Genomic DNA, 24,201 nt, shown 5'->3' with positions numbered 1-24,201 from the left:
GAGAGAGTTCTACTTGAACTCTCAGGGATATCAGCAGAAGGATTTCTACTGGGGTGGCTGTTTGCTGCTAATAGCAATTTATTAAACATGTATTTACTTCTCTGGGAATGAAATTTAACTCTTATTATTTACTGCTCTTTACAGCAATTGCATACTGACTCCTGCAAAGACAGAATTTTCTTGTGTTTTAAGCACACAACTAATTTGGCAACAATTGCAAACACTACTGAGTTTGCATTCACAAACCAATACTTAAATGAGCAGAGTTTAGCCAACTCAAAATGTGTTTTCATCTGAATGTTTGAAGCACTGCTCCACCTAAAGGCCCATCCTTCCTGAAATTTCCTTTTTTAATATCCTTCCGTTATTGAACAGTGAAAGATATTATAATCTTTTGATTCAACAATAGCTGTTTCATATCTGCCTCTATTGATCTTTTTTTTTTTTTTTCTCAGTAACAACTATGTCACTTTTATTTTGGAAAATAAGAAGCACATTACTTTAGAAAATAGTAGTTTGAGATTGGCCTGATACTCTGAGAAAATGGTTACTTTTTGTTTCCTATAGGTTTTAAAGGAGCTGACACCAGCAGAAAAAATATTGGGAGTTTTTCTGCAGAGAGGTTGCACTCCTGCTGCCATCCCAGCATAGAAAAAGTTCTTATTTACGTAGTACATTAGAACAGAAGATCCTCTGCAACATTATCTATATTCAGGATGAGCAATCAGATGAGCCAAATATGTGGTGTTTTTCAAGCTAACACAGATACAACAAAAGAAGAAGTTATTGATGTAAAGTACAGAAACCTTTAATTTATTTATCAATTTATATATTTTTATACACATGGAGCTTTCTTAAACAAATTACATTATAAATATATATTTATGTATATAATGTGGAAATAGACATGCAAACTAGAACCAAAGAAAACATATGTGTATATATATGCATATTAATACCCTTAGTATCTGCATAATCTGCTCTCTACTAAGTTTTATGCTTTTTAAAGCATCCAGCAAGTGTGAAACTTCAAAGTTCCCTCAGTTTCCCATTCTCTGGCCTGTCTGCAAATTAAATATGGGCTATGTCCCTATGGGATGTAAGGAACTCTCTGTGATTCCTTTGCTCCTTCTAGTTTGCATCTCTTTGTTACATATAAATCTCACCATCAGATTGTTGTACTTCAATCTACCTTTCAGGGCTTTAGCATCCCAGAGACTCAGCAAGCTGCCTTCTTTGCCTCTTTTACCAACCCTATCCTCACATTTCTTCTATAAAAAACATATATATTTCACTGGCTACATTTTAAAGTAGCAGATACTATTAAAAGTACATAAAGAATGCTGCAAATGTACAGAGACCTATCCAACTCTCAGAGATAGTATTATGTCTATCACTGACCACAGCTGAATTTTGAGCTACGAACTAAGTGTCTACAATGGGGGAAAAAGTGAAATCTGAACCGTTTTCCTCACTGGAATTTCACAGAGTGTTTTTAAATAATTTTTCTCACTTTCAAAATGATTTTCAGTTATCAAAATGAATGCATTTTCTCTTTCCAATTATATTAACTCATTTTTATCATTCCTTGTCTTAGGTCAATCCTATCTTGCAAGAAAATAAAAGGGTTTTCTTCGCAGTTATCCATAGTAAGTAAGCAAATTTCTGGCTGTTGACTCACCTAGCCACAAAGATTGGCTCTAACAAATAACGTACCATTTTATTTAAACAGATAATAAACCAGAAACCTTAGCTAAATAAGTTTCCTTTTAAATTAAAATTTCGTCCTTAACTTTTAATGTCTGAAAGCAACTTCTTTTGTACAAAAAAAGAACTTAGGAAAAAATCCATTAAAAAATTAATTGCTAATTAGTTGTTCACGTTACATCTTTGTGTCTCAAATTCTAATGATTATTTTAATTTGTTTCCTCTGGTTGAAATATGCAATACCTATCACTCTATAAAGACTCATAAAGTATGTAACAGACACTGACACACAAAGGCATTTGGTTCATTTTATAGTCAGCATAAATCTCTGGAAACTAAATGAAATCATAACAATAAGGTTGCCCACAGAGAATGTATTCCAAGAAAAGAAACAAATTCCTCACTGCAGTTTGGGAGATCTTTTCAGTGTTCCAGCATTACTGATGGGTGTCACAGAGATACCATGGCAGTGTGGGGATGTAAATCATGCCAAACAATGGAAACTGATATCTCCATGGCATTCCTGTGCTTGTATTCATGCTGACCTGGATGGTCCACTGTGCTCCCATAGTGTTGCCATCCATTCTGCTTTTTTCCCTCTCACAGCCATTTACCAGAGCTGGAGAAGCACCAAAATGTTTTGCTTTGAGTAATGCTTACAGAAGCATTTTGTAATCAATCCTTAATTCTGGTTTATGGTCTCTGTGCTGCCCATGTTACTTTACAACAGAATAAAAGCTTTGGTGTTACTAGACTTCTCATCATATTCAAGGAATTCTGCAGAGCAGAAAAAAAGTGAGAAAAAACAGAATCACAGAAAGAAGAAATGTTTAATAAATGACTAGTTTCCAAAACTATTAGATAATCTCAAAATTTTTGAATATTAGTTCAAATTACAACCCTAATTAATGTCCAGTAAATTCTTCTTTTCCCTCTTTTTCTCTTTCCCTCTCTTTTCCTCAGGTCTGACATTTTTCATGCATATTTTCAGAAGATTCTCAAAATCTTTAGATATTTCTTTTCATTTACTCTTAGTCATTACTAGGTTCTTAAACAGTGACTTTAGAAAAGCCTGTATTATAAAAATTCCTCAAACCCTCCCCTTTCCCAGCACATTTTTCTCAAACGATATTGACAGGCAGTTTCTCTTGTTTAAATCTTTCAACAGACCACATTTATTCTTCATCATATTTTGATATTTTGTTGAGGATGAACAAAACTTTCTAAGGTTTATATTATTTTCTCCTCAGTAAATAAGAATGCTTTTATTACCCTTCATCAATGCAGTTTTCAGCATTTGAAAAAGTTAAAATATTTGCCACTTTGATTCAATCTCTGGTATTTGCTGGTCACAATGTACCTAACACTACAGTACGACATGTTTCCGGGGACTGACTCACATGGAACTATTCATTCTGGGGATGATTCCTTAGATTAAAAATTTTACATTTGTTGATTATAACCTTTTTGAATTCAAAACTAATAATAAAACTCCTACACATATTAGCAGAAATATTTGCACTATTAACTATTTCTTACTGTAATTATTTTGAACTATCTGAATCTAAAAAAACCTGTTTTTATCCTATGCTGTTTCCTTTTTATTCTATGTTGGCACAGAATGCCTCAGAAATGGATAAGAGAATGACAAAAATCCCCAATTTGTAAATGACCTTTTGTTCATTCAATATTTTTATTTTTAATTCGTACTATTTATTTTAATCCTTTCCAAAATGTGAAGGAGAAAATTTTCCTACCCAAATTGCAACAAACTCTGCAGAATCAACTAAAACTGGCCATCCAATTTTAAAGTAATCAGGTTTAGAAGCATGCTTTGAAGCGCTTCTCAGATACTGTCTGTGCCACACGTTATTTTGAGATGTGGCTTTATCTGAAAATGGAATACAATGAGATTTCTGTATTTCTTTAGCTTTTAGACACCACATATGACCACTCTTTGCTAGGGGGCAGAATCAAAACCAATGCCTATCAGACATTTTATTTTCTAATTCTTCAGGTCTTTTGTTAGAGATAATGTGCAGAATTCTCCTCTGCATCCCTGTGTTGGGAAAGGCTGTGGTATTTGTAAAATAAAGACTGAATCTACACAGACAGAGAAAGAAACAGTACAGTGTTTATTGAAAACATGAAAGTGTTGTCTACTGTTGAAGAGGGGATGTCATTAGATGGACTTTTGATGGAAGTGTAGAAATTCTTGTGATGCAAACAGAAGCATGTCCCTTCAAAGGGATTAAAAACCTTGCATATTAGCCTGCTCAGTGTGTGTCTTAATATTATTTATGACAGTGGACAATCCCACCTGCTATAACCAGAAAACTAATTTTTTTTTTATTATGGTGATGGACCAAGAAGAGCTAAAAATTATTTCATTTATGCTAGTAAACTGGATGTGTCTCCATGCATAAGGACAAAGCTACATCCATCTGTTTCATGCGGGGAATTCAGTCCCTTATTATTGCAAGGAATATGGTTTTGCCATTAGACCACGGTAGTTGTACTAAACCTGTACCATGGAGTTTCTGGATTTATCTTGTCCTGTCTGGGACTGCAGAGGTTTCCCCTTGTTTTGGCTGTGATAACAACTGTCTAATGACCAACTTGTTATCGCTTAACTTGTTTTTATGTAAACCCGTGACCACTATACATATCTCAAAGGTCTGACCAACCTCAGTAGTTATTGTAGAACAAGTACTACCCCTTTATGTCGAGTCTGGGAAAGTCAGTGTTCTACTTTCAAACTGTAAGCTAGCAACCAGGGAAGAAGAAAGTGTTAAAAAATTGTGCAAATAAAAGAAGAAGCAGACCCTCGTACAAAGAAGGAAGGGAGCACCAGAACCACCATGGAGCTGCTCAAGAAGAGTTCAGGACTTGGACAACCCACACAGATCCCTGAAAGAATGAGCACCTCTCCAAGGAAAATGGGCAAAGAACTAGAAATGGGGTTTGTGTACCAGGGTTTAAATGGTATTATTAATTCTATATTTCCTCATTATTTTAGACTGTGATAGTAGTGTTGTAGCTGGACTAATAATACCTTTTCGTTGTATTTTGTCTGTAAAGATTTTACCTGGACAAAGTTTTAGGTCTGTATACCTTATGCATCTGCTTTAGACCATAATGAGATTTTTGAGTCCAATACAGCTCCCTCATATAACCCTTTTTCAGAGTGTTATCTTAAAACTGGTTAGATTTCCTTGCCCTATTGCATCTAGAGTGGCTGGTCTGAAACTTCTCTTCTGATTTCTAGCCTACTTTCCAGCCTTGTATGTCTTACAGTACTGATCTCATTACAGCATTTGTCTGCCAGATTCTGGAATTCTATGCAGACACCAAGCACTGCTCTTCTCCCAGAGTGTATACTCACTTTCCTAGATGCAAATTATTCAATTTCCTCCTTAACCCACAGCCCAATTTACTCAAATTCTTCTTTTCCTGTAACCTCTTTATTGTTATTCCCTTGTGTACTTATAAAAATTACTTTATCCTCTCTCAGCCCCTAGTCTGTGAGAGTATAGATGTGAAGAATGAAGAATTATCACACACACACTCACCATCATTTAGGCTCATTTTGCTTCTTAACATCCACTCACCTTTTGATACAGGTGGCTCCCATCGGAAATGATTCCTCATCAACCTGAATAACTACAGCTGCACATAACATTTTAATCATATAATTGTGATTAAATTATAAAATTGCCCAAGAAAGCATTGATATGTCCTTATTGCAGTGGTAAATGGTTTTGTTACACTGTCAGAAAGCAAATTCCATTTTTAATGATAGTTGCCTTGTGTAACATTGTAATTCTTACAGAAAAATTGAGGAAAAGTATTCCTTTAATTCCGTCTGTCTGTAGTTCTGTATTTTTTCATGTAAATTTTCCATTCATCATATTACTAATATTAGCCTGCAATTCATCAAATTCACATTGTGAAATTTTGCAAGGTATACAGGAAAAAAGCTCTCTACTGATTCTGATGCACAGAATAAATTTTAACATTCCATTAAATTTAATGAAATAGTACAAGACCAAAAAGTGTACCCCAAATTTTGTTTTAGAGATTGCCAGTAGAAAACAGTGCATAAAGGAAGTATGTTCTCATAATTCGTTATACGGTCTGTCTCTGCTCTGAGAATAATTTAGTTTTCAGAGCAATGAAATGGCTCATTCCTATTTACACTATAGGCTTCAACTTCTCCAATGAAACAAATCTTGTGGAGAGCAAAAACACTGTTTATGACTTCTATTACACTGTTAGAAATAAATGGTGCAGCTTTATTCCCAACTGGGATGCAATTGCCCGCGTGGGTAGTCCCATTGATCTGAAAGTGTGAGTTATTTCTTTGTAAAAGTAGTGAAAAAAACTCCCACCCTATAAGTGGTCATTAATACCAACAAAGAGTTTCCAATTTAGACAGAAAATAGAATAAATACTGATAAAATTAGTCATTGCTATTTTATAAAAGGCTTAGAAAATGTAGGAAAGATTGGAAGTGACCTGGCTTGTTTCACAAGCAAAAAATTATAGGTGAACAACTAGATTTTCTTACTCTTACAGGTTTAAAAAACCTCAAAACACTGTGGCACAGAAGTGCTCTCTAAAGGACTTTAAATTCGTAATACAGAAACTGAATGTAAAGAAAATGTTTTAAAAATAATGTATTAATAGCAAATCATGGCATAAGTACAGTATTAATACTTGAAATCAGTGAGGACTCTTTATAAAGACCAAAAAACCAACATACAGGGCTATAAAATGTTCGTTGTATCATGTACGGACTACTTTGGGCTTGCAGTGTAATTGCTTTTCTCACTAGTTCAGCCTGTCTGAACTGCTGTAACTCACCTGAGCTCAACTGCCCAGAATGGGAATTATTCATGTTTCAGGATGTCATGGGGTTTTGTGCCTAGACTGTAATGTAGAAATGGCATTGAGATACTCTAGAGATGCTGTTGTAATATCTCAAGCAATTGTTTTCATTATTTCAGTGATGTACCAGTGATTCAGAGAGTTTACACAGAGTAGCTGTGTGATATGCTTCATGTGTTTGTGTTTGCCCTTAATGGTTAATAGCAGCACTTCCAGACTGATACACTTTCATTTGATATTGCCTTCCCCTATGTCTAACAGAAAAAATGACTTGCCTATGTACTTTGTGTAGCCTGTTTAGATCTGTGAGCATGACCATATAACCCTTTGTTTTAACTGAGAAAATTTTAGTCTATGAAAATAATTTTGTGATTTCTTTCATTTGACTTTAATCTGCTTTTTTATTTTTTAGAAAAATAAAATATTCCTGGAGAATATTTGTATTCACTGAGATGTAATCAGTCCGCACCTTTGTACCACAATAAAAGGTTTTTGTCTCTATTTTTTTGTTGAGTTTGCTTCTATTGTTCCTGTTACAACATGCTTAGCCACAGCCATATTCCTCCTGAAGTATCATTAGATGGGCTAGAGAACAGATTTACAGCCCATGAATGTGGGGTATGCCCAGCCCCTGCCCTGGAGGGATCTCTGCTGAGATAAGAGATTTTGCAATCGCCCAGCAGAACTCCCTGGAAAGGCAACCACTTCTTTGGTCACAGAGAGAAAACAGACCCACAACCCTTTAGGAGACCCTATGCAGATCCTTTGTAACCCATTGGCCTTCACCCATCCCCTGTATCCCTATAAAAGCTAGCCCTCTGCCCCTGTGCAGGGAGAGTTCTCGTCCCTGGCTCTCCCCTTCGCTGGAGGGGACCAACAATAAAGCTACCTTCGTGCGGAACCAGTCACACGAACCTCTCGTCTCTCTCTCTGGTCTAGCTTGGCCTGGAGGCTGCCCTGCAGAGCTGAGCTGGAATCACGAGCTGATAATCACTAAAGAGCTGACAGCCTCTGCAAGGGTCCCTCTGCCAGCAGCTGAGGGAAGACACCGGGTCTCGGGAAGGCGATTCCTTTTGGGACCATCTCCCCAGACCGGTCACCTCTTCCTGGGTCAGAGCCACTGACCCCATCACCAGCTGTAATACATGAATACTACCCATCTAAAATGTGGTAGTTCATCATGCATACCAGGAGTTAGTGTATGGACTTCAATAGGCAGCAGAGAAAAGGTATCACAATATAAAAACCATCTTTGCCTTGCCTTGTAGCCTTAAGAGCAAAACATGCTTAAGTCATATCCTCAGCAATAAAAGCTCACTTTTTCTCTGTTTCTCTTTCTGTCACAGTCCTCCCACTTTTCACTAGAAAGAACATTATTGCTTTCTGTGGGCTACCTGAACTAAAACCTCTCCACATTCATCTGTAGCTGGGTTCTTCACAGCATGCCTACCTATCCTGTCATAAACGGATTTTACTTTTGCACTGTGTTTCCACAGAAGTATCTTTCTTTAACTGTGACTATTTGGTAAGTCAGCTTTTTATTTTTTTTCCTTGTAACAAATAATGGTAATGACTTATCAATTGTAACTAAGGATTTTTTTTTTTTTTTAATGGTTGTGATAAGGGCTTTTTTGTTGTTCACTTTAATCTTGTTGTTACCTTCTGTTATAATTCACAGAATCCCATGATGGTTAATATTGGAAGAGACCACTGGAAATCTTCTAGCCCAACCTCTTTGATTAAGCAGGGTTCCTTGGAGCATGTTACTCAGTATGTCCAGATGGCTTTTGAATATCTCCACTGAGAGAGACTGTTGCATTAAGTTTACAGGAATTTAGCAGAAATTATCTTCTGCTCCATGTATTACAGCTGGTCCTGAGAGATCAGAAGGGCTGAGTGTGGCCTGGTTTAAGTTCTGATTATAGCCAATTCAGCACTATAAGTCCGGTCATGTTCAAAGGACCTGGCACGAGGACAGATGCACAAATAATGAAATTTATTGATCAGGTCTGATTACATTCAGTAAGGACTAGCATGGTCCAGATTCATGATTAATATGGCTTTTTGAAAAAATAGGAAAGCAGGTTCAGGATTGCCCATGATAAATGCACTAACTACAGTGTTACATGTGTTGTGACAGAAAGTATAGTAACACATATCTAATAGCGAGATATTTATACATATATATATGTATATAAATAAATATTCCCAGGTGTTCTCCAACACAGTTGGAGGTGTGAAGTTCATCTAAAGGCTTCAGGAGAAGTCACTGGGAGAGAAGCGGAGACACAGTCCATCTACCAATTCCAAGCAGACAGAAGTGGTTTTCCTCTCCAGCCGTTTCTGACCCAAAGTTCCACTTTTATGTATTAATTTGGGTCTGTCCCAGTGGGATGCAACAACTGAATATTCTAGATGAGGTTTGGTGATTTTGGTCATACACGTATTACATGTCCCACATTCTCCTTTATTCACATCTTGAAGAGTGAATAAGGTGAATAATGTTAATGGGGCTTAATGAGGGTCTTGGTTACATTTGGTGAGAATTTATAGTTGACAAAAAAGGTACAATAAACACTTTGGTCTTTCCTCAGGCACGGAAGCAGCGATAAAGGCTGTCTGACCTTCATTGGAGAGTCTTTGTGTGCTCCCTTGTTTCCTTAATGAACCAGATTTTTAGCAATGCTTTTTTTGCACAGCGAAGGGAGTGAGTCTAATGGCTGGTACAGGTATGTGGGTGCTCTTCTGTGCCTCACTGAAATAACATTGGGCCTCTGCTTCACCCCAGACACCATTCATTTGTCAGCCCTTGCTCGAGCAGGTACAAGATCAGCAAGGGGCTCACTTCAGGTTTTTCTCAACCTGCCTCAGTAATTCTTCACTGTCTTAAAACAACACTGTACAATTCTGATCATTCATGACAGAGAGTCCACAATCTCTCTGGGCAATCTGTTTCAGTGCTCTGTCACACACACAGGAAAGTTCTTCATATTCAGGTGGGACTTCCTGTGCATCAGTTTCTGCCTGCCTGTCACCTTTTGTTCTACTGATTGGCACCACCTAGAAGTGCCTGGCTTCATCCTCTTCAGAGAGCGACAGAATCACAGATTAGTTTGGGTTGGAAGGGACCTCTGGAGATCATCTAGTCCAACCCCTCTGCCAAGTCTGGGTCACCTTAAGCAGATTACATAGGAACATGTCCAAGTGAGGTTTGAATGTCTCCAGAGGGGGAGATTCCACAACCTGCCTAGGCAGCCTGTTCCACTGTTCTGCCACCCTCAAGGTAAAGAAGTACTTCCTGATGTTGGAGTGGAACTTCTTGTGTTTTAGTTTATAGCCGTCGTTCCTTGTCATGTCACTGTGCACCACTGAAAAGAGTCTGGCACCTTCCTCTTGACAAATGTATTTGAGATATTTATATGTATTAATGAGGTCCCCTCTCAGTCTGCTCTTCTCTAGACTAAACAGACCCAGCTCCCTTAGTCTGGCATGACACCCTTCCTTCAGATATTTATATACATTGATGAGGTACCTTCCCAGTCATCTCTTCTCAAGGCTGAACAGGCACAATTCCCTCAGCCTTTCCTCATAAAACCATTGTTCCAGTCCCTTAATCATCTTCACAGCCCTCCACTGGACCAGCTCCAGGAGCTCCATGTCTCTCTTGTACTGCAGAGCCCAGAACTGGACACAGCTCTCCAGATGTGGCCTCACCAGGGCTGAGTAGAGGGCAGGATCACCTCCCTCAACCTGCTGGCAATGCTCTTCCTAATGCAGCCCAGGATAACCATGACCTTCTTGGTCACAAGGACACACTGCTGGCTCATGGACAACTTGTTGTCCACCAGGACCCCAGGTCTTTCTCCGCAGAGCTGCTTTCCAGCACATACCTTCCTCTGGCTTGTGTTGCTGTACAGATTTATTCTACCCCAGGCTGAGGACCCTGCAATTGCCTTTGTTGAATTTCAGACAGTTGAGCTCTGCCTCTCTCTCCAACCTGTCAAGGTCCTTCTGAAAGGCTGTACAGCCCTCCAGGGTATTGACCACTCCTCCCAGCTTTGTGTCATCCACCAGCTTGCTGACAAGCAAACCATATAAACCATATGTTCAGTTCAGGAACTGAAGAAATTAATCAGGTACAGTATGAATAACATACAAGCAGGGACAGTGTAAAGAAAGACTTATAGACAATGGGAGAGGATGAGTGAAGTTTTAGCAAGCTCATCTGGAAAATTCTTTCTTGTCCTTGTTGGAGCAGTTATGTTCATGATTTGTACTTGAACATGAACTTGAGTAAATGGTGACATTCAAGTGGAGGAAACATATGCCTCTGGTCAGATGTAAAGAAGTGTGAAATTCTGTAAGGTTGAGCTATTTGTTTCTGGCTTCATGCTGTTCCTTGCAATACAATTGTGGCTCTGGGGAAACTCTCTGGAGAGAAAGATATTTTTACTTTCCTTGCTAACAATTGAGCATGCAGGAGAAGTGTTTCTAGACCTTGCAGGATATAGTAGACAGAAGATAGCACTGAAAGAAACATGGAAAGAAGGAGGATGTCAGGTAGAAGAGAGGGATTACTGAAAGTAGCAAGGATCAGTGACACGTCTCAGCACTTATTGAAACACAAGATTCCTTGGAAACGGGGAACTTTTAATGTTTTGTGCTAAATTAAAAGGCTAAAGGCAGTAGCAAGGATTTACTGGCAAGAACACAATAGGCCAGGGAGACTTCTATATAAGTCCATTTTTTTTTACTTGTCCAACATAGCCACTTTGCATTTTCTCTATGTAAGAAATTAGAGTCCTGAATTTTATTATACTTCTTTTTGGAAAGATATCAGACCAGAATACGTAGATGCACAAGCCTCAAAACTGGGGCTGACTTGAGACCTATTACACAAATATCAACAGTTGGTTTAATTTTTCCTTTTGTTTATTTTCAGGTTTTCTATTAGGTGGTCAAAGTGCAATGCAGTCTAATCTGATGCAATGCAGTTTGTGTTCTAGCAATGTGTATTTAAAACATGATTGAACAAAATCTATTCAATTAAAATAATGTCTGTAAAATAAATTTAGAGAAAAAATTTCATAGAGGGACCACAAAACACTTTTTAGAGAGGGGATTTCAACGTAGTAATTGTCTCTAAGGAGTCTGGCCATTCAAGCCAATACAGAGGTTTTCAGCTTTGTTTCTTATTAACAAAAGTAATATTGTTACTATGGTAACAAACACACACAAACACACACACAAAAGAAGGTATCTTGGGACTATTCCTGATGAAATATGTATATATAGCTATGAAATATCTCCTGAATCCAAGATAATTTCTTAATTTTTGGTTTAATTCAAGCCTGACAGGTAGCATTCATTTCAAATGGTCATGTATCTCTCAAAGTTCTTCTCTGAAAAAATTCCATGCACAGTGTTGTCTTAAATACTTCATTCCAAACAGTGCAAGAGATAAAACAGAACCATTACATTTGCAACAAAAGAAAAAGTTTTCAAAACTTACATATTATTCACATTATGGTTACCATGCATATATTCAGTGATATGTTCTCAAAACGAGATTAAAATTTCTTCTGATTCCAAGCATTCCAGATTCCACTGTGTTTTGCAATTTTTTTTTCTGTTGTGGGGAGGAGGTGGAGTTTTTTCTTTTGTTTCTGGTTTGTTTGGGGTTATTTTTCTTCAGTGTGTGTGAAACCAATGAACAAAGAACAGCTGTTGTGTTTGACACTGCCTACATTATTATTCATGAACTTGGAGCATTGAAGCAGACTTATGTGGAACAACAAAAACTTTCTTCAGCCTTCTGGCGAAACTATTTGTGCCCCACAGGAACTTGCTGAGCTTTTGCCACCTGCTTCAAAGCTACTCCATTCAAATGATCTTTACTATCTGCTGAGTGACTTCCCACGTCAGTAGTCTATGTTTCTTTTAAACAGGCAAAAATCCCTGAGTTTAAGAATTCCTTAGCTCTAATCATGTATCACAAATAATAGATTTCAGCTTGTGCTGAAGAAACCTGCCTACATTCCTAGCTTTGGAAGAGTGACTCAACAGTGTCCTATTTGTAATGTATCGTTGACCAAATTATCTCAACTAAAGATTGCTCAGGGGAATTTGTCTCTGTTGAGAACATTTCTCCTGGATCATGGATATAATGTGCTTCAAAATTAAGCTAACCTCTACACTTTGGGTTGGAATCTGTTCTTATATGCAGACTTCTAAGTAGCAGTCTGCTTACTATTCTGTCTTTGTCTTCTGAGAGCAGATTTTTTAGAACTTGGTGTCTTCACAGCAATTGTATGTGGTATCTCTGAGTGACACTTCCATCCTCAGAGAAGGAGAAATAGCAGAAGGAAGTCAGAGAGGGAGTATCTCTGGAGATCGTGTGAGAAGTCAGAGAAATCGTCTCTTCTCTGCCCATCTGTTCATCAGCTAGGGCTCAAGCATATAGCTTTGTCACACTGCAGGCTTGCAGTGTTGGGATCCACAAGGCATTTGCTGAAAATGCAACCGAAAATGTAGATGAAGAAAAGTTATTCTAAGAATAAATTTAAAGCAATGTGGAAGCAGTGAGGAATGATGGGACATCACTGAAGAAATATCAGCAGAAAAAAAATAATGTCTGTACTCATTATTCTGACAAAGTATTTTTAGAGAACATTTTTTAGAAAAAACAGAGGATTATTTTTAGAAATTCTGGTAACATTAGTCAAAGTTAGATATGTTTTCCTCTGCTGGGTAATATACTACAGACAAATAGGCCGGGTCATTATGGGAAGTAATTCAGGTGCCTGAAAAATACAAGCAATTGTAGTGGAACCAGATAATTGTACTTGAGAAACTTTAAACACTCATGTGGAGCGTGGATCATAATTGGATTGAATTGTACCATTACAAATGCAGGGCCATATTGAGTATTATTGAACTGAAAATCATGTTTTTTCAGTTTTAAAAACATTTTTATAAAGAACCTATCCATAGTTGCATATATTTTCTAGTAATATGTATGAGAGAGAGAGAGAGCAGATGATAAATAACTGTGATCTTGACAACAGGATTAGACAAGCCAAAAGAGATTTCAAAGAAACAGTATCAGGACATGAAAATTTACTATTTACACTTGAAAAGATCATCATGAAGAAGAAGCTAGAACCTTCCTCTTCACCTGATAGAACCAATGTCAGCTGTCTCCAAGACAGATCTACTGCTGGCCAAGGCCAAGCCCATCAGTGATGGTAGTAACATCTTTGTGATAACATATTTAAGAAGGAAAACAGGGTTATTGTGCAGAAGCAAATGGTAGCCATTGAAGAGAGTGAGAAAACTTGAAACAACTCTGCAGACACCAAGGTCACTGTAGAAGGAGGTGGAAGAGGTGCTCCAGGTTCTGGAGCAGAGGTTCCTCTCCAGCTTGAGTGAAGACCATAGTGAGACAGGCTGTCTCCCTGCAGCCCATGAAGGTCCACAGAGGAGCAGAGATCCCCCTGCAGCCTATGGAGAACCCCGCACTTGAGCAAGTGGATGCCTAAAGGAGACTGTGAACCCGGTAGAAACTCATGTTGGAGCAGGCTCCTGGCAGGACCTGTGGACCCATGGAGAGAGGAGCTCACACCAGAGTAGGTTTTCTGGCAGGACTTGTCATCCCATGGGAGACACACACTGGAGCAGTTCATGAACAACTGCAGCCTGTGGGAAGTATTCACTTTGGAGAAGTTCATGGAGGACTGTCTCTGGTGGGAGGGACCCTACATTAGAGGAGGGAAAGGACTGCTCTCCCTGAGGAAGGAGAGGCAGAGACAATGTGAGATGACTGACCACAAACACCATTCCTTTTCCCCTGCACCATGGGAGGGAAGGAGGTAGAGAATGAAGGATAAAGTTAAGCCCATAAAGTGGGAGGGGTGGGGGAAGTACTTCTTTTAAGATTTGGGCTTACTCCTCATTACCTGCTCTGATTTGTTTGGTAATAAAATCTACTCTGCTTTGCCTGTGACAATCTCTCCTTATCTCCACTCACGAACATTTCATTACATATTTTCTCTCCGTTGTCCATCTGAGAAGGGGAGTGATAGACCAGCTTTGGTGGGCATTTGGCATCCAGTCAGGATCAACACACCATATCTGTTTGACACCTATGTCAGTAACCTGGAGGAGGCAATGAAAGTGCACTGTTGTCACAGTTGCAGATGACATCCATTTGGAAGGAGAGCTGCAAACCTGAGGGCAGGGCTATCATGCAAAGAGACCTACACAGTTTGGAGGAACAGGCCAACAGGATATTCAATTCAGCAAGGAAAAACACCAAGGATTACTCTGGGGAAGAAAGCACTGGCTTTTGCCTGATGGGGAGCAGCTCTCTGGGAAGAGATAAGAGATCCTCCTGCCTGAGGATCTTGGCAGATGGAAGCTGAGTGTGAGACAGCAGCATGTCCCAGTTACAGGAATGGCTGAAAGCACCCTGGGCAGTATTCACAGGGACACAGTCAGGACATGGAGAGGAAGGATTATACCCCTGTGCGCAACATTCATGACATCCCATCTGGATTCTTTGCCCAAATTTTAAGCTCCCTCAGTACAGGCAAAATAGTGAACAAATGCTGGAACATGTCCAGCAGAAAGCTTCTGAGGTGGATGGGATATGTGAGCCTCTCTGTGAGGAGGGGCTGAGGGACCTGGGCTTGTTCAGCCTGGAGGAGAGATCACAGATCCACAATTTTGAAAGGGAGCAGGAACAAATCCTCTATGTCCTGACATCTGGTAGTTCATTTATGCACAGAACTACTGTATTGATTTACATAATATGACAGTTGAGAAATAGTGTGGATAGCACATGGTATCGTGTTTATTATTGTCTGGATCTGTCCTGTTGATACTGTTCTTTGCTTCATAAGGACTGTTTGTTACACACCTACTCACCTCATTAATGGCCTTCTTGCTCCAGCAACAGCAGCGGCCCAGAGGTGCACTGGCAGTGCAGACACAACCTCCAGACAGGCTCCTCACGCTCAGGAGGGCAGCAGCTGAGATGTCCTATGTCTAACTCTGCTGCCAGAAGGCTGCAAGCCTTTTACATGTGAAGGGTCACAAGTTCAGTTATTAAAATAATGTAGATGCTCTAAGTTCATTAGACCAATATATTGATTTATTACTATTAACTGGTTTATCTAAGCAAGTAGCTCTGTGACTAAAATCCTCAATATATATAAACATTCATACACATGAACACATTTATAGTCTACAAAATATTTCTTTTACATTTAGTGTTAAAGTGCTTTAAGCAGAAAACATAACATGTATAACTGACATGACAATATTTCTTAGTCAGAGGGCCTGTTTCATTATTTAAGGAAGAAATATCTAAAGGAAACATTCTAATATTTTTGCAGCACATTCAGGTTTAGCAACTCTACCAAATGACCAGCCTAACTAGTTGACCATTAACTGTAAAATATTGGGAAATAAGGTTTTTCCTGTTTCCCAAATGAGAGTTATTTCTGCTTGTATCTAATTTCTAGTATGGAATCTATCTATTAAAAATATTTCTGCAGAACGGGTTTATTTAAGTTGAAAAAGTTTTTTTCCCTACAGTTAAGACACTTTTTTACTCTAAACTGTGATGAATGTATTAAGGCTTGGGTGCTTAGCTACTGGAAATTGCCATTTCAGCTTTCAGTTGATTTCCACCAAATTAGAATCTGCCATGTAAATGTTTTAGTTGTGCTCAGATGCCCTTTCAATTCTTTATGTGATCTGAGAGGATCAATCTCTCTCTCTCTCTTTCTCTCTTTGTCCCAGCCTGTGTTGGCAGAGGGGAAGAGGAGCAGGGTTAAGCTGCTCAGAGCACTAGAACACACATATTCTGTTTCAGCAGCTGAACACAAAAAGGAGAAAATAAAAACAGTGACCAAGAGCATTCCATACTGTAACGCCTGTGTCCTTTCTTCTTCAGTTACTGTGCCACGGTATCATCAGCTATTTCAACACTGTTTTATGCTTTTATTCCTTCTCTTTCTGCTTTCTGTTGTCCAGTCTACTGGATATATAAGTGTGGATATAAAAAACAAACAAACAAACAAACCCCCATTTTTGCAGGTGGTTTTGATTTTTGAATTATACTATCCATTCATTAATTACACAAATGAAGTCTTGAATAGTGTGATCCAACAGCAAAATAAATAAAAAGAAGTGCTGTGACTCTTTTTTTGACTTGGTTGTTATCTGGTTAGTTGTGCATGTTTTTTTCAGCTCCTCTGATTGTTGGATTGCTGATAGCACAGACTGCTCGTTATAGCCAGAAATCAATCCTTTTCAAACTTTCACAGTTTTTCAGACATGTCTTCTGTTACTCACAAAAATCTCACTGCAAAACCTGTGTAAGTAAAAATTGTATGAGAGTAATGTGATAGATTGACAGTTAATATGTTGCTTAGTAAAGTTATTGGAAAACAAAACAAAACACTTAACTATAATTATCAGCTACTGGTGACTACTGGACACATCTGTGTGAATAAATTAGTTTCAAACTGCTGTCTGGAATGACTAAATGCATCATGAATTATCATCTCTTTTTCACAGCTCTGTATCAGGTGCTTCATTCAAATACAATAATCTTTGATCTTTTTCTTTAATTATTTTTCAGGTTGCCTGTTCATGTTTAACCAACAAAATTAATCCCTAATCTTGCTTTATTGTTCTGCCATACCTTTAAATCTTTCCATATATTTTTTAGACTCCCTGCATCCATGAAAAAATGTTTCTTCTTTTCAAATTAATATCTTCCTTGGTTTCAATTGCTTTTGTTTGTCCTCTGAGATATTAGGAATTAAAAATGTAAAGAACGTGTCATTTCTCTGCAGGATGACTTTATTTGATTGACTGATTCATAAGAGCCCTTGCATCATCATTCTCCTTTTTTTCTCATTTTTCCATTTGTTTGTTGTGTATGCTGACAAGCATATTATTATGTGCACCTGTTGTTCAGAGTCTTTTTCCGTTGTCCCACATTGGACATTTCAATGAAAAAAATAGAAATGTCTATTACATCCTTTCTAGTCAAGTTTGAACTCAAGTTTTGAATTCTTAGTAGCACAAATTATCAAGTTTATAAAAAACGTTCTTTGGTTATAATCTGCTTCAGGGTTTTTTGTACCTTTAATTATTACACTGATAAAATGTCTGATTCCCACAAAATGACAAACGTTTCTCTTTGTGTTAACATTTTTCCCTTTGTTAACATTCAGAGCTCTGTTGCCATCAATGAGCTCCACATTGTGTGATTTGGTAGTAGGTGCTTTATCATTACAGGAATGCTTGTGAAGTAGGTGTTTGCAGCATTACTTCATTTTATCCCTTGCCTATTTTATCTGTACTTCATCAATGCAAACACATTTCAAATCTTAGAAGGTAATTTCCTAATATTTATTTAATTGCTAGCTACTTTTCCCCTTTTTACTTCTCTTTCACACTGGTTAGAATTTCTGCTACTTTGGTTTGTTCACAATCCTGACATGAGTTTCTGCAGAAAAGTTTGTGCTTTTAAACATCTGGGTGCCTTAGCCATTTTAGAACCTCATGCCTTCTTATTCTGAAGTGTACCGAAAGGACTAAATATGGCCATATAATTTCAAGTGAAATTCAAGGTGAATACACTATTTAGTACCAGAAGTTTTGTTCCTCCACATGTCCCAAAGCTTCTCTATTTCACTGACGTGAACACATTACCTGGCTACAGCTCTGATTTACGTAGGGGTGGGGAGTAATTGTTTTAGCCTCCTCTAATCTCACTCAGATTTATGCCTCAGCCTCCTAGAAAACAACGAAACATTTAAAAGATATTCAAAAATACAATTTCTTGAGTACTTTTCCCACCAATTTAGATAGGAATAGGAAATTTCCCTTCTCTCTAAAAATATTTTTATTCTTCTATTTCTTTTCCTTAGGCTTATGATATTTTTAGGAGAAGAATAATTCTGGAAATATTCACTTGATTATAAGAATAAAAACCACAAAAACTTGAGTGAACAAAGTCATCATTTAGATTTTTTGTATCTATAGCACAGATAATCACTATTCTGCTACATAATTAGTCTTTTAGAATACAGTGTTATGTTGTAATGTATTTTGGGGAGATTATGACAAGTATACAGGGAAAAAATAAGAGAAGCTAACCTGAATCCTAATTACCAAAGAAAGTGAAAGAATCTGTTCCTAGCAGGAAAATATGAATCATACTGCAGATTAACAGAGTTAAATGCTGTCCAAAACTCAAAATTACCATGCCTATAGATCACAGAATCATAGAACGGTTTGGGTTGGAAGGGACTTTAAAGATCATCTAGTTCCAACCCCCTCCATGGGCAGGGACACCTTCCACTAGACCAGGTTGCTCAAAGTCCTGTTCAACCTGTCCTGGAACACTTCCAAGGTTGGGGCATCCACAACTTCTCTGGTGTCGCAGTGACCACTAGTGACCGCTACTGTCCACTGCCCAGGCTGGCTCCAGCCGTGTGGGGCAGGAGTGGGGAGCAGCCGGAGGCACGGAGCTTTAAAGCTGCTCTTCTGAAGCCTCTGTTCTACCCAGGGGAGCACCGGCTCCAGGCACTGTAGCAGTCAGCAGCCCTGGAGGAAGGGAGAGATAAAAAGTAGCAAGGATGCTTGCCCTGGGACATAATCCAACTTTATTGAAGGGTATCCACAGAGGACAAGCCCCGCCTGCCGCGCGCCCATGCCTTACAAAGGGGGGTTGAACAAGGGGAGTACACCAACCAGGGACCAACAAGCGGATTAGGAGGGAGGGACGCTGGAGGGATGGACTCACATCTGGTCCAATGGTCTTGGTGGGTGGAGGGAGAGGGGTCACATGCTCCAGTGGGGCGTCGAGGTTTAGGGGATTTCCAGAGGGGCGGTATCAGAAGGGGCAGGATCTCAGGGGATTGACAAGGACCATATAAGGGTAATTAGGGAGGGCTTAGGTGATAGACACTGAACCTTCGGGAATAACGGGAGGGGGTTGGGTGATTGATGGGGAACCAACTAGAACAAGGGGAGGAGAACAACCATATAGGGAACACCGGGGGAGCGGCTTGGGTCTGGGACAAACCAACTGGGAATGGAAGTGCGGAAGGTAGGGATGGACCATTGGGGTACAAAGAATATACAAAGAACATATAAAACCACAATAAAAACATCGCATCACCACACTCTGGGCATCCTGCTCCAGTGCTTCAACACCCTTACAGTAAAAAATATTTACCTAATATTTAATCTGAACCTACCCACTTTCACTTACAGACATTTCCCCTTGTCCTATCACTTCATATCCCTGTAAAAAGAACCTCTCCAGCCTTAAAATACATCAGAAAGTGTCTCTGTCAGAGAACCCTAAACACTTTCGCTTCCAAAGCTTCTTACAGATGCAAAACATAAGTGTTATTCTGCCTCATATCTTTACTTCAGATTCTACACTGTGGCAATGCCTTCAAAATAATTTAGTACAGTCAGACAGAGGCAAGTTGAGGATATGGTTTAGCTGATTGTGTGAAGAATATTTGTTTCACAGTCTTTTCTGTGATCTTTATATATCAAGCTTTCTAAGTGCTTGTATCATCAATCTGTGGCATCGTGTCACTAAAGGGAACTGTGAGATATTTGTGATAGTTGGGGTCCTTTTTGCTTGCACCTTTTCTCACATGATGAGGTTCCCAGATCTACAAAAATGTTTTTACTACATTATAAAGACAAGACAATATGCAGCTGTGTACTGATACTAATAATAAGAGAACATTAGAACTTTAGTCTCACAAACTAAAATCTGATAAAAGCTGTGCAAAGTGTACATATGCTTAGCTGAGCATACATATAATACAGCGCTGTATTTGCAAAGACAATACAGTTTATTTGCTACCGTAAGGACTAAATAGAAATGTCAATTATGCTAAGTTTTAAGACTTTATATGTAGACTGAAAATTATAATCTACTAGCCGTTTTAAAAGCCAATCTATCTTGACTGTTGCTTAAGATAATTTACCTGCAAGGTTTATGAGGTTTTTAACAGCCAAAAAGGCAACTTGAACTCAAAGAAAATTTTTCTTTCACCTTTAATATCACATTTACATGATACTGTCACATTTTCTGTGTTGATTACAGCTGATTGTGATCTGAGGGGATAAACATGGGCTACAACAGCATTCAGAGTAATTTTAACTCTCTATTAGACCAGGAGAGACCTTCTCCTGTCCTCATCTTGAGACAATCGAGTAATATCCCAGTGTTCCCTTACCATCCCCTTCACTCTCAGAATTTAGGATTTTGGTCAGGATAACCCTTGGGAGAAGAGTAGGTCCTATCATCACTGATGGACTGAATAGGCTTGCTAAGCTTCAGACAATCCTTACTCTTCCCAGAGAGAACTGCACAGTTTTATACTAAGGTAATTTCGTTTTTCTGCTAAACACTAGAGAGAAGATTTCTTCTCAAAATCCTTGCAAAGTACAGCTCCAGCTATAGCTTTCAGGAAGCTGCAGTTTGACTTGTTAGGGTTCTCAGAGGAAAACAAGATCAATAACTTGTCACAGCAAGAGAGAGTTTACTGTCTGCAGGGTGTTGTAATATCGCATTGTGGATGGGAAAAAAAATGAAAAAAAAGCCCAAAGAAACAATTCTGAGTTTGCCTCTCTGCATTTGGACAGGCTCCTATTAAGCTAGTTAAACAGTTTATTTTTGCAGTAATATAACACTCAAATTATTCATTATAAGTGCAACTTTGTATCAACATCATTATGTTTGGGGCTACTTTGTAAACAAGATGTGTAAAAATCCTGCTGCCTTTCATTTGACTCTGTGTGTTGCATAAGCACAAAGAGGTAGTTCCTGAAAAATTTGCTGTGACTACAAAGTAAGCAACTGAAAGTGATGACAATATAAAGTTTTATTAGAAATTTCTAAATTAATGCTTCAACTTTAACCTGACTTTTCCCCTTCTCTATTTCATTGTAAGATGATTAATCTCTTATATTAGGCAATAATGAATATGTAATTCTTAAAAATATGAATAAACATAGCAGCATATTGACCTTGGACTTATATACTTTATTAAGGAATTGAGCAATTAATTCTGTTTTGTTTGGCAATTTATGTTTGAAATGCAAGACATGTCAAATTTAATGGCACATTCTACTGATAAGGATTGAAAGCAAATGTCTTCAACTTCTTAATTTAATAATCTCTATAATTACAAATTATTGTATCATTTCACTTTAAGGCTTGTATGGAGAACATAGAGGAAATACCAAATTAATTTGTGTTTGCCCCTGAAGTACATCACCTTTCTATTCACATATCCTTGAACTGAACAGCTATAGCTACACTGTAAAGGTCCAGAAAATTCAATACATCTGACTTCAACCCGAATATTTATGGAAAGTCAGAGAGGAAATATCACAATAAGTAATCATCATGTGAGGAATATTGGAATCACAAGACCATTTAAGTTAGGAGGGCCTCTGGAAGTCATTTAGTCCAACCTCCCACTTGAACTAGGTCCTGTTAGAGGTCTTTCTCAGGTTGTTATCCAACTGAGTTTTGTACACATCTCACAGACTCTACGGACATCTTTGCCAGTGTTTAATCAGACTCATAGAGAAAAATTTTCTTTTTTATGTTTAAGAGGAATTTCTTATATTACATCTTAGAATCCTAGATTCATATGAGTCTACTTTGGAAGGGAGCCTCTGGATAACAGCTACTTCACCTCTCTGTTGAGAGGGGGGTCATTGATTAGATCTTAGCCTTGTCTGGCTGAGTCATGAATACTTTCAACAAGAAAAGTTCCATCACTTCTCTGGGCAGCCTATCCCACTGTTCAATTGTCCTCAGAGTTAAGATCTTTTTACTCTTACATACAGACAGAGGTTTTCCTGAAACAAGTTTTCTTTTGCTCGTCATATTGCTATACATCTTCAGGAAGACTCTGTTTCAAGTTTTCTACTCTGTTCCAATAGGTATCCCTCGTTAGAGTCCCTCTAGTCTTGTCTCATCTCCAGGATGAATGAACCAGCTTTCTCAGGCTTTGCTCATATGTCAAGTACTCCAGAACCAAACAATCTTATTGGACCTTTGTTGGGCTCACTCCAGTATGTCAACGTGTTTTTGGTACTGGGAAGTCCAGACCTGGGCATGAAACTCTAAACGTGGTTTCCCAAGTGTCAGATAGAGGTGAGACCAGATAAATGCAGATCCATCACAGTACACAGACAGCCTCCTCTGCAGCAAGGGCACTTTGCTGACTCTGTATCTGTGTCTACAGATATTTTTAAAGATGTATCTGTATCTATGGACATATATTTATGTCTGATACATGGATAATGGGCCAGAGTGTGCTTTCAGCAATTTCATGGAGGAACTACATATAGCAAGAGAAAGTGAGAGAGACGGATGATATCAATAACTGTATTTGCAGATGTCTTCATAAATCGATAGGTCTATGTAATATAAAGATACTGAAGTACCTCTATATTGACCTATTACTGATTCTTTAGGACAGATACCAGTAAATGGCTGAAACTTGGACATTGTATTGCTGAACATAAGCCTTGGAGCCTGAAAATGTAGTCAAATTTTCAGTGCCTTATCATGTCTATATCTCATCTCATTTTACAGAAAACCATACCAAAAGACTTGCTGAAGTCAAAGTAAATAAAATCCACTGACATCCCATTGACTACAGATCCTGTCATTTTATAATAGAAAACAATTAGGCTGACCATGTGAGACATCCCTTGTTAAATCCATTCTATCTGGTTCTCAGGCACATTTTGCTCTTCGTATTAGAAATAAATTCAAAGAGGATTTTGATGGACAGACTTCACAGGGACTGATGTGAGGCCAACCAGACTACATTTCCTTGGTTCTTCTCCTCTGCTTCTTCAAGATGGATGTGACTTTTCTAGTCACCAGAAACCTTTCCCAGTCACCATGGCCTTTAAAAGCTGATAGCAGTCTCATGGTGACATCACTCAAATAAGGAACAGAGAAAATACTAGCACCTAGCACTTCTTTTGTAAGTGGAAATGAACAGCCCTTCAAAGAAAGACTTCAGAATGCTGGTAGATAGGGGGTTGGACTTGAGCCAAAAATGTGCACTTGTAGCCCAGAAAGCCAATTGTACCCTTGGCTGCACCAAAAGCAGTGTTGCCAGCAGGGTGAGGGAGGGGGTTCTGCCCCTCTACCCTGCTGTGATCCTATCTGGAATGCTTCATCCAGCACTGGGGTCCTCAGCACAGGAAGGACATGGACCCGTTGGAGCAAATCCAGAGGAGGGAAGATGATTAGATGGGATGGAGCACCACTCTAATTAGAAAAGGTTGAGAGACTTGAGGTTGTTCAGCCTTGACAAGAGAGGGCTCTAGGGAGACCTTCTTGAAGGTTTTTCAATATTTAAAGGAGGCTTACATGAAAGATGGGGGCAAACATTTTAGCAGGGACTGTTGCGTTAGGACAAGGGGTTAAGGTTTTAAACTGAAGAAGGGCTGATTTAGATTAGATATAAGGAAGAAGTTGTCACATAAGGAAGAAGCTTTTATGATGATGGTGGT

The 24,201-nt window shown here is 38.6% G+C and overlaps 1 long non-coding RNA gene across 1 annotated transcript in view; it reads left to right on the top strand.

Moving 5' to 3' along the window:
* LOC121674493 overlaps positions 1–10,162 on the top strand; it is a 37,160-nt gene extending 26,998 nt beyond the window's left edge. Inside the window, exons 2-5 of the long non-coding RNA XR_006019641.1 lie at positions 568–791; positions 1,200–1,649; positions 7,944–8,122; positions 8,276–10,162. This is a non-coding gene — a long non-coding RNA (uncharacterized LOC121674493). The remainder of the gene's footprint in view (positions 1–567; positions 792–1,199; positions 1,650–7,943; positions 8,123–8,275) is intronic.
* The last annotated feature ends 14,039 nt before the right edge of the window (positions 10,163–24,201 follow it).

This window comes from Corvus kubaryi, unplaced genomic scaffold (genome assembly GCF_017639235.1).
Source record: "Corvus kubaryi isolate FWS band 111438036 unplaced genomic scaffold, C.kubaryi_AGA036_p1.0 68, whole genome shotgun sequence".
Classification (NCBI taxonomy): Eukaryota; Metazoa; Chordata; class Aves; order Passeriformes; family Corvidae; genus Corvus; species Corvus kubaryi.
Note: the sequence above shows the minus strand (reverse complement) of the source record. Positions and strands in the feature narration are given on the sequence as shown.